The sequence below is a fragment of the Accipiter gentilis genome, unplaced genomic scaffold, assembly GCF_929443795.1.
Source record: "Accipiter gentilis unplaced genomic scaffold, bAccGen1.1, whole genome shotgun sequence".
In the NCBI taxonomy this organism is placed as follows: Eukaryota; Metazoa; Chordata; class Aves; order Accipitriformes; family Accipitridae; genus Astur; species Astur gentilis.
In genome coordinates this window covers 4,849,841-4,856,399 of record NW_026060868.1, presented here as the reverse complement: position 1 = coordinate 4,856,399, position 6,559 = coordinate 4,849,841, and positions in this window count along the sequence as shown.

Sequence of the window (6,559 nt, the reverse complement as noted above, 5' to 3'; positions counted from 1 at the left end):
CTGGGCTAGTACCGGTACACCCACAGGTACTCCGCGGTACTTTTGCTATACCCACCGGTACTCCTGGATTGTACCGGAACCCTTACTGGTGCGCCGGGGTACACCTGCTGACCCTATGAGCTCGCCGCTTTATGCCCAGCCTTCCTACCTGACCCGCCGGGGTAGGCCTGGTATACCTACCAGATGTTTTGAGTTAGAACCGGTTCCCCCACCGGTACTCTGGGCTTGGAACGGAAACCTTTGTGATGCGCCAGAGAACACCAGCTGTCCCTTCGTGCGCGCTGGACTAGACCTGGCCTCCCTACCGGACCCCACAGGTTACACCCGCTATCACTACCTGATGCTCCGCATATAGGCTTGGCACTCATACCCGATGTTCTGGGGTAGTAGCGGTACCCCCACCGTTACTCTGCGGTAGTATCGGTACACCCACCGGTACTCCGGGGTAGTACGTGAACCCTTACTGGTTCACTGGGGTACACCTGCTGACGTTACTGGCGCGCGGTGTAGACCAGACATTCCTACCTGACCCTCCGTGTTAGTCCCGGTATCCCTACCTGATGCTCCGTTGTTGGCCTGGCACCCCTACCCGATATGCTGGCGTAGTACCGGTACCCCAACCGGTACTCTGCGGTAGTATTGGTACACCCACCGGTACTCCAGGGTAGTACCTGTACCCTTACTGGTTCGCTGGGGTACACCTGCTGACCTTACGGGCGTGCTCTGTAGACCAGACATTCCTACCTGACCCTCCAGGCTAGGCCCGGTATCCCTACCTGATGCTCTGCGGTAGGCCTGGCCCCCTACCCGACAATCTGGGGTAGTACCGGTACACCCACCGGTACTCCGCGGTAGTTTTGCTATACCCACCGGTACTCCTGGATTGTACCGGAACCCTTACTGGTGCGCCGGGGTACACCTGCTGACCCTATGAGCTCGCCGCTTTATGCCCAGCCTTCCTACCTGACCCGCCGGGGTAGGCCTGGTATACCTACCCGATGTTTCAAGGTAGAACCGGTTCCCCTACCGGTACTCTGGGGTTGGAACGGAACCCTTTGTGATGCGCCAGAGAACACCAGCTGTCCCATCGTGCGCGCTGGACTAGACCCGGCCTCCCTACGGGACCCCACAGGTTAGACCCGCTATCCCTACCTGATTCTCCGCATTAGGCTTGGCACCCATACCCGATGATCTGGGGTAGTAGCGGTACCCCCACCGTTACTCTGCGGTAGTATCGGTACACCCACCGGTACTCCGGGGTAGTACGTGAACCCTTACTGGTTCACTGGGGTACACCTGCTGACGTTACTGGCGCACGGTGTAGACCAGACATTCCTACCTGACCCTCCGTTTTAGGCCCGGTATCCCTACCTGATGCTCCGTTGTTGGCCTGGCACCCCTACCCGACATGCTGGGCTAGTACCGGTACCCCCACCGGTACTCTGCGGTAGTATTGGTACACCCACCGGTACTCCAGGGTAGTACCTGAACCCTTACTGGTTCGCTGGGGTACACCTGCTGACCTTACGGGCGTGCTGTGTAGACCAGACATTCCTACCTGACCCTCCAGGCTAGGCCCGGTATCCCTACCTGATGCTCTGCGGTAGGCCTGGCCCCCTACCCGACAATCTGGGGTAGTACCGGTACACCCACCGGTACCCCGCGGTACTTTTGCTATACCCACCGGTACTCCTGGATTGCACCGGAACCCTTACTGGTGCGCCGGGGTATACCTGCTGACCCTACGGGCGCGCCGCTTTACGCCCACCCTTTTTACCTTACCCGCCGGGGTAGGCCTGGTATACCTACCAGATGTTTTGAGTTAGAACCGGTTCCCCCACCGGTACTCTGGGCTTGGAACGGAAACCTTTGTGATGCGCCAGAGAACACCAGCTGTCCCTTCGTGCGCGCTGGACTAGACCTGGCCTCCCTACCGGACCCCACAGGTTACACCCGCTATCACTACCTGATGCTCCGCATATAGGCTTGGCACTCATACCCGATGTTCTGGGGTAGTAGCGGTACACCCACCGTTACTCTGCGGTAGGATCGGTACACCCACCGGTACTCCGGGGTAGTACGTGAACCCTTACTGGTTCACTGGGGTACACCTGCTGACGTTACTGGCGCACGGTGTAGACCAGACATTCCTACCTGACCCTCCGTTTTAGGCCCGGTATCCCTACCTGATGCTCCGTTGTTGGCCTGGCACCCCTACCCGATATGCTGGGGTAGTACCGCTACCCCAACCGGTACTCTGCGGTAGTATTGGTACACCCACCGGTACTCCAGGGTAGTACCTGAACCCTTACTGGTTCGCTGGGGTACACCTGCTGACCTTACGGGCGTGCTGTGTAGACCAGACATTCCTACCTGACCCTCCAGGCTAGGACCGGTATCCCTACCTGATGCTCTGCGGTAGGCCTGGCCCCCTACCCGACAATCTGGGGTAGTACCGGTACACCCACAGGTACTCCGCGGTACTTTTGCTATACCCACCGGTACTCCTGGATTGTACCGGAACCCTTACTGGTGCGCCGGGGTACACCTGCTGACCCTATGAGCTCGCCGCTTTATGCCCAGCCTTCCTACCTGACCCGCCGGGGTAGGCCTGGTATACCTACCAGATGTTTTGAGTTAGAACCGGTTCCCCCACCGGTACTCTGGGCTTGGAACGGAAACCTTTGTGATGCGCCAGAGAACACCAGCTGTCCCTTCGTGCGCGCTGGACTAGACCTGGCCTCCCTACCGGACCCCACAGGTTACACCCGCTATCACTACCTGATGCTCCGCATATAGGCTTGGCACTCATACCCGATGTTCTGGGGTAGTAGCGGTACCCCCACCGTTACTCTGCGGTAGTATCGGTACACCCACCGGTACTCCGGGGTAGTACGTGAACCCTTACTGGTTCACTGGGGTACACCTGCTGACGTTACTGGCGCGCGGTGTAGACCAGACATTCCTACCTGACCCTCCGTGTTAGTCCCGGTATCCCTACCTGATGCTCCGTTGTTGGCCTGGCACCCCTACCCGATATGCTGGGGTAGTACCGGTACCCCCACCGGTACTCTGCGGTAGTATTGGTACACCCACCGGTACTCCAGGGTAGTACCTGAACCCTTACTGGTTCGCTGGGGTACACCTGCTGACCTTACGGGCGTGCTGTGTAGACCAGACATTCCTACCTGACCCTCCAGGCTAGGCCCGGTATCCCTACCTGATGCTCTGCGGTAGGCCTGGCCCCCTACCCGACAATCTGGGGTAGTACCGGTACACCCACCGCTATTCCGCGGTAGTTTTGCTATACCCACTGGTACTCCTGGATTGTACCGGAACCCTTACTGGTGCGCCGGGGTACACCTGCTGACCCTATGGGCTCGCCGCTTTATGCCCAGCCTTCCTACCTGACCCGCCGGGGTAGGCCTGGTATACCTACCCGATGTTTCAAGGTAGAACCGGTTCCCCCACCGGTACTCTGGGGTTGGAACGGAACCCTTTGTGATGCGCCAGAGAACACCAGCTGTCCCTTCGTGCGCGCTGGACTAGACCTGGCCTCCCTACCGGACCCCACAGGTTAGTCCCGCTATCCCTACCTGATTCTCCGCATTAGGCTTGGCACCCATACCCGATGATCTGGGGTAGTAGCGGTACCCCCACCGTTACTCTGCGGTAGTATCGGTACACCCACCGGTACTCCGGGGTAGTACGTGAACCCTTACTGGTTCACTGGGGTACACCTGCTGACCTTACGGGCGTGCTGTGTAGACCAGACATTCCTACCTGACCCTCCAGGCTAGGCCCGGTATCCCTACCTGATGCTCTGCGGTAGGCCTGGCCCCCTACCCGACAATCTGGGGTAGTACCGGTACACCCACCGGTACCCCGCGGTACTTTTGCTATACCCACCGGTACTCCTGGATTGCACCGGAACCCTTACTGGTGCGCCGGGGTATACCTGCTGACCCTACGGGCGCGCCGCTTTACGCCCACCCTTTTTACCTTACCCGCCGGGGTAGGCCTGGTATACCTACCAGATGTTTTGAGTTAGAACCGGTTCCCCCACCGGTACTCTGGGCTTGGAACGGAAACCTTTGTGATGCGCCAGAGAACACCAGCTGTCCCTTCGTGCGCGCTGGACTAGACCTGGCCTCCCTACCGGACCCCACAGGTTACACCCGCTATCACTACCTGATGCTCCGCATATAGGCTTGGCACTCATACCCGATGTTCTGGGGTAGTAGCGGTACCCCCACCGTTACTCTGCGGTAGGATCGGTACACCCACCGGTACTCCGGGGTAGTACGTGAACCCTTACTGGTTCACTGGGGTACACCTGCTGACGTTACTGGCGCGCGGTGTAGACCAGACATTCCTACCTGACCCTCCGTGTTAGTCCCGGTATCCCTACCTGATGCTCCGTTGTTGGCCTGGCACCCCTACCCGATATGCTGGGGTAGTACCGGTACCCCCACCGGTACTCTGCGGTAGTATTGGTACACCCACCGGTACTCCAGGGTAGTACCTGAACCCTTACTGGTTCGCTGGGGTACACCTGCTGACCTTACGGGCGTGCTGTGTAGACCAGACATTCCTACCTGACCCTCCAGGCTAGGCCCGGTATCCCTACCTGATGCTCTGCGGTAGGCCTGGCCCCCTACCCGACAATCTGGGGTAGTACCGGTACACCCACCGCTATTCCGCGGTAGTTTTGCTATACCCACTGGTACTCCTGGATTGTACCGGAACCCTTACTGGTGCGCCGGGGTACACCTGCTGACCCTACGGGCACACTGCTTTGGACCCACCCTTCCTACCTGACCCGCCGGGGTAGGCCTGGTATACCTACCAGATGTTTTGAGTTAGAACCGGTTCCCCCACCGGTACTCTGGGCTTGGAACGGAAACCTTTGTGATGCGCCAGAGAACACCAGCTGTCCCTTCGTGCGCGATGGACTAGACCTGGCCTCCCTACCGGACCCCACAGGTTACACCCGCTATCACTACCTGATGCTCCGCATATAGGCTTGGCACTCATACCCGATGTTCTGGGGTAGTAGCGGTACCCCCACCGTTACTCTGCGGTAGTATCGGTACACCCACCGGTACTTCGGGGTAGTACGTGAACCCTTACTGGTTCACTGGGGTACACCTGCTGACGTTACTGGCGCTCGGTGTAGACCAGACATTCCTACCTGAGCCTCCGTGTTAGTCCCGGTATCCCTACCTGATGCTCCGTTGTTGGCCTGGCACCCCTACCCGATATGCTGGGGTAGTAGCGGTAACCCGCACCGGTACTCTGCGGTAGTATTGGTACACCCACCGGTACTCCAGGGTAGTACCTGAACCCTTACTGGTTCGCTGGGGTACACCTGCTGACCTTACGGGCGTACTCTGTAGACCAGACATTCCTACCTGACCCTCCAGGCTAGGCCCGGTATCCCTACCTGATGCTCTGCGGTAGGCCTGGCCCCCTACCCGACAATCTGGGGTAGTACCGGTACACCCACCGGTACCCCGCGGTAATTTTGCTATACCCACCGGTACTCCTGGATTGTACCGGAACACTTACTGGTGCGCCGGGGTACACCTGCTGACGCTACGGGCGCGCCGCTTTACGCCCACCCTTCCTACCTGACCCTCCGGGTAGGCCTGGTATACCTACCCGATGTTTCAAGGTAGAACCGGTTCCCCCACCGGTACTCTGGGCTTGGAACGGAACCCTTTGTGATGCGCCAGAGAACACCAGCTGTCCCTTCGTGCGCGCTGGACTAGACCTGGCCTCCCTACCGGACCCCACAGGTTAGACCCGCTATCCCTACCTGATTCTCCGCATTAGGCTTGGCACCCATACCCGATGATCTGGGGTAGTAGCGGTACCCCCACCGTTACTCTGCGGTAGTATCGGTACACCCACCGGTACTCCGGGGTAGTACGTGAACCCTTACTGGTTCACTGGGGTACACCTGATGACGTTACTGGCGCGCGGTGTAGACCAGACATTCCTACCTGACCCTCCGTGTTAGTCCCGGTATCCCTACCTGATGCTCCGTTGTTGGCCTGGCACCCCTACCCGATATGCTGGGGTAGTACCGCTACCCCCACCGGTACTCTGCGGTAGTATTGGTACACCCACCGGTACTCCAGGGCAGTACCTGAACACTTACTGGTTCGCTGGGGTACACCTGCTGACCTTACGGGCGTGCTGTGTAGACCAGACATTCCTACCTGACCCTCCAGGCTAGGCCCGGTATCCCTACCTGATGCTCTGCGGTAGGCCTGGCCCCCTATCCGACAATCTGGGGTAGTACCGGTACACCCACAGGGACTCCGCGGTACTTTTGCTATACCCACTGGTACTCCTGGATTGTACCGGAACCCTTACTGGTGCGCTGGGGTACACCTGCTAACCCTACGGGCACACTTCTTTGGACCCACCCTTCCTACCTGACCCGCCGGGGTAGGCCTGGTATACCTACCCGATGTTTCGAGGTAGAACCGGTTCCCCCACCGGTACTCTGGGTTTGGAACGGAAACCTTTGTGATGCGCCAGAGAACAC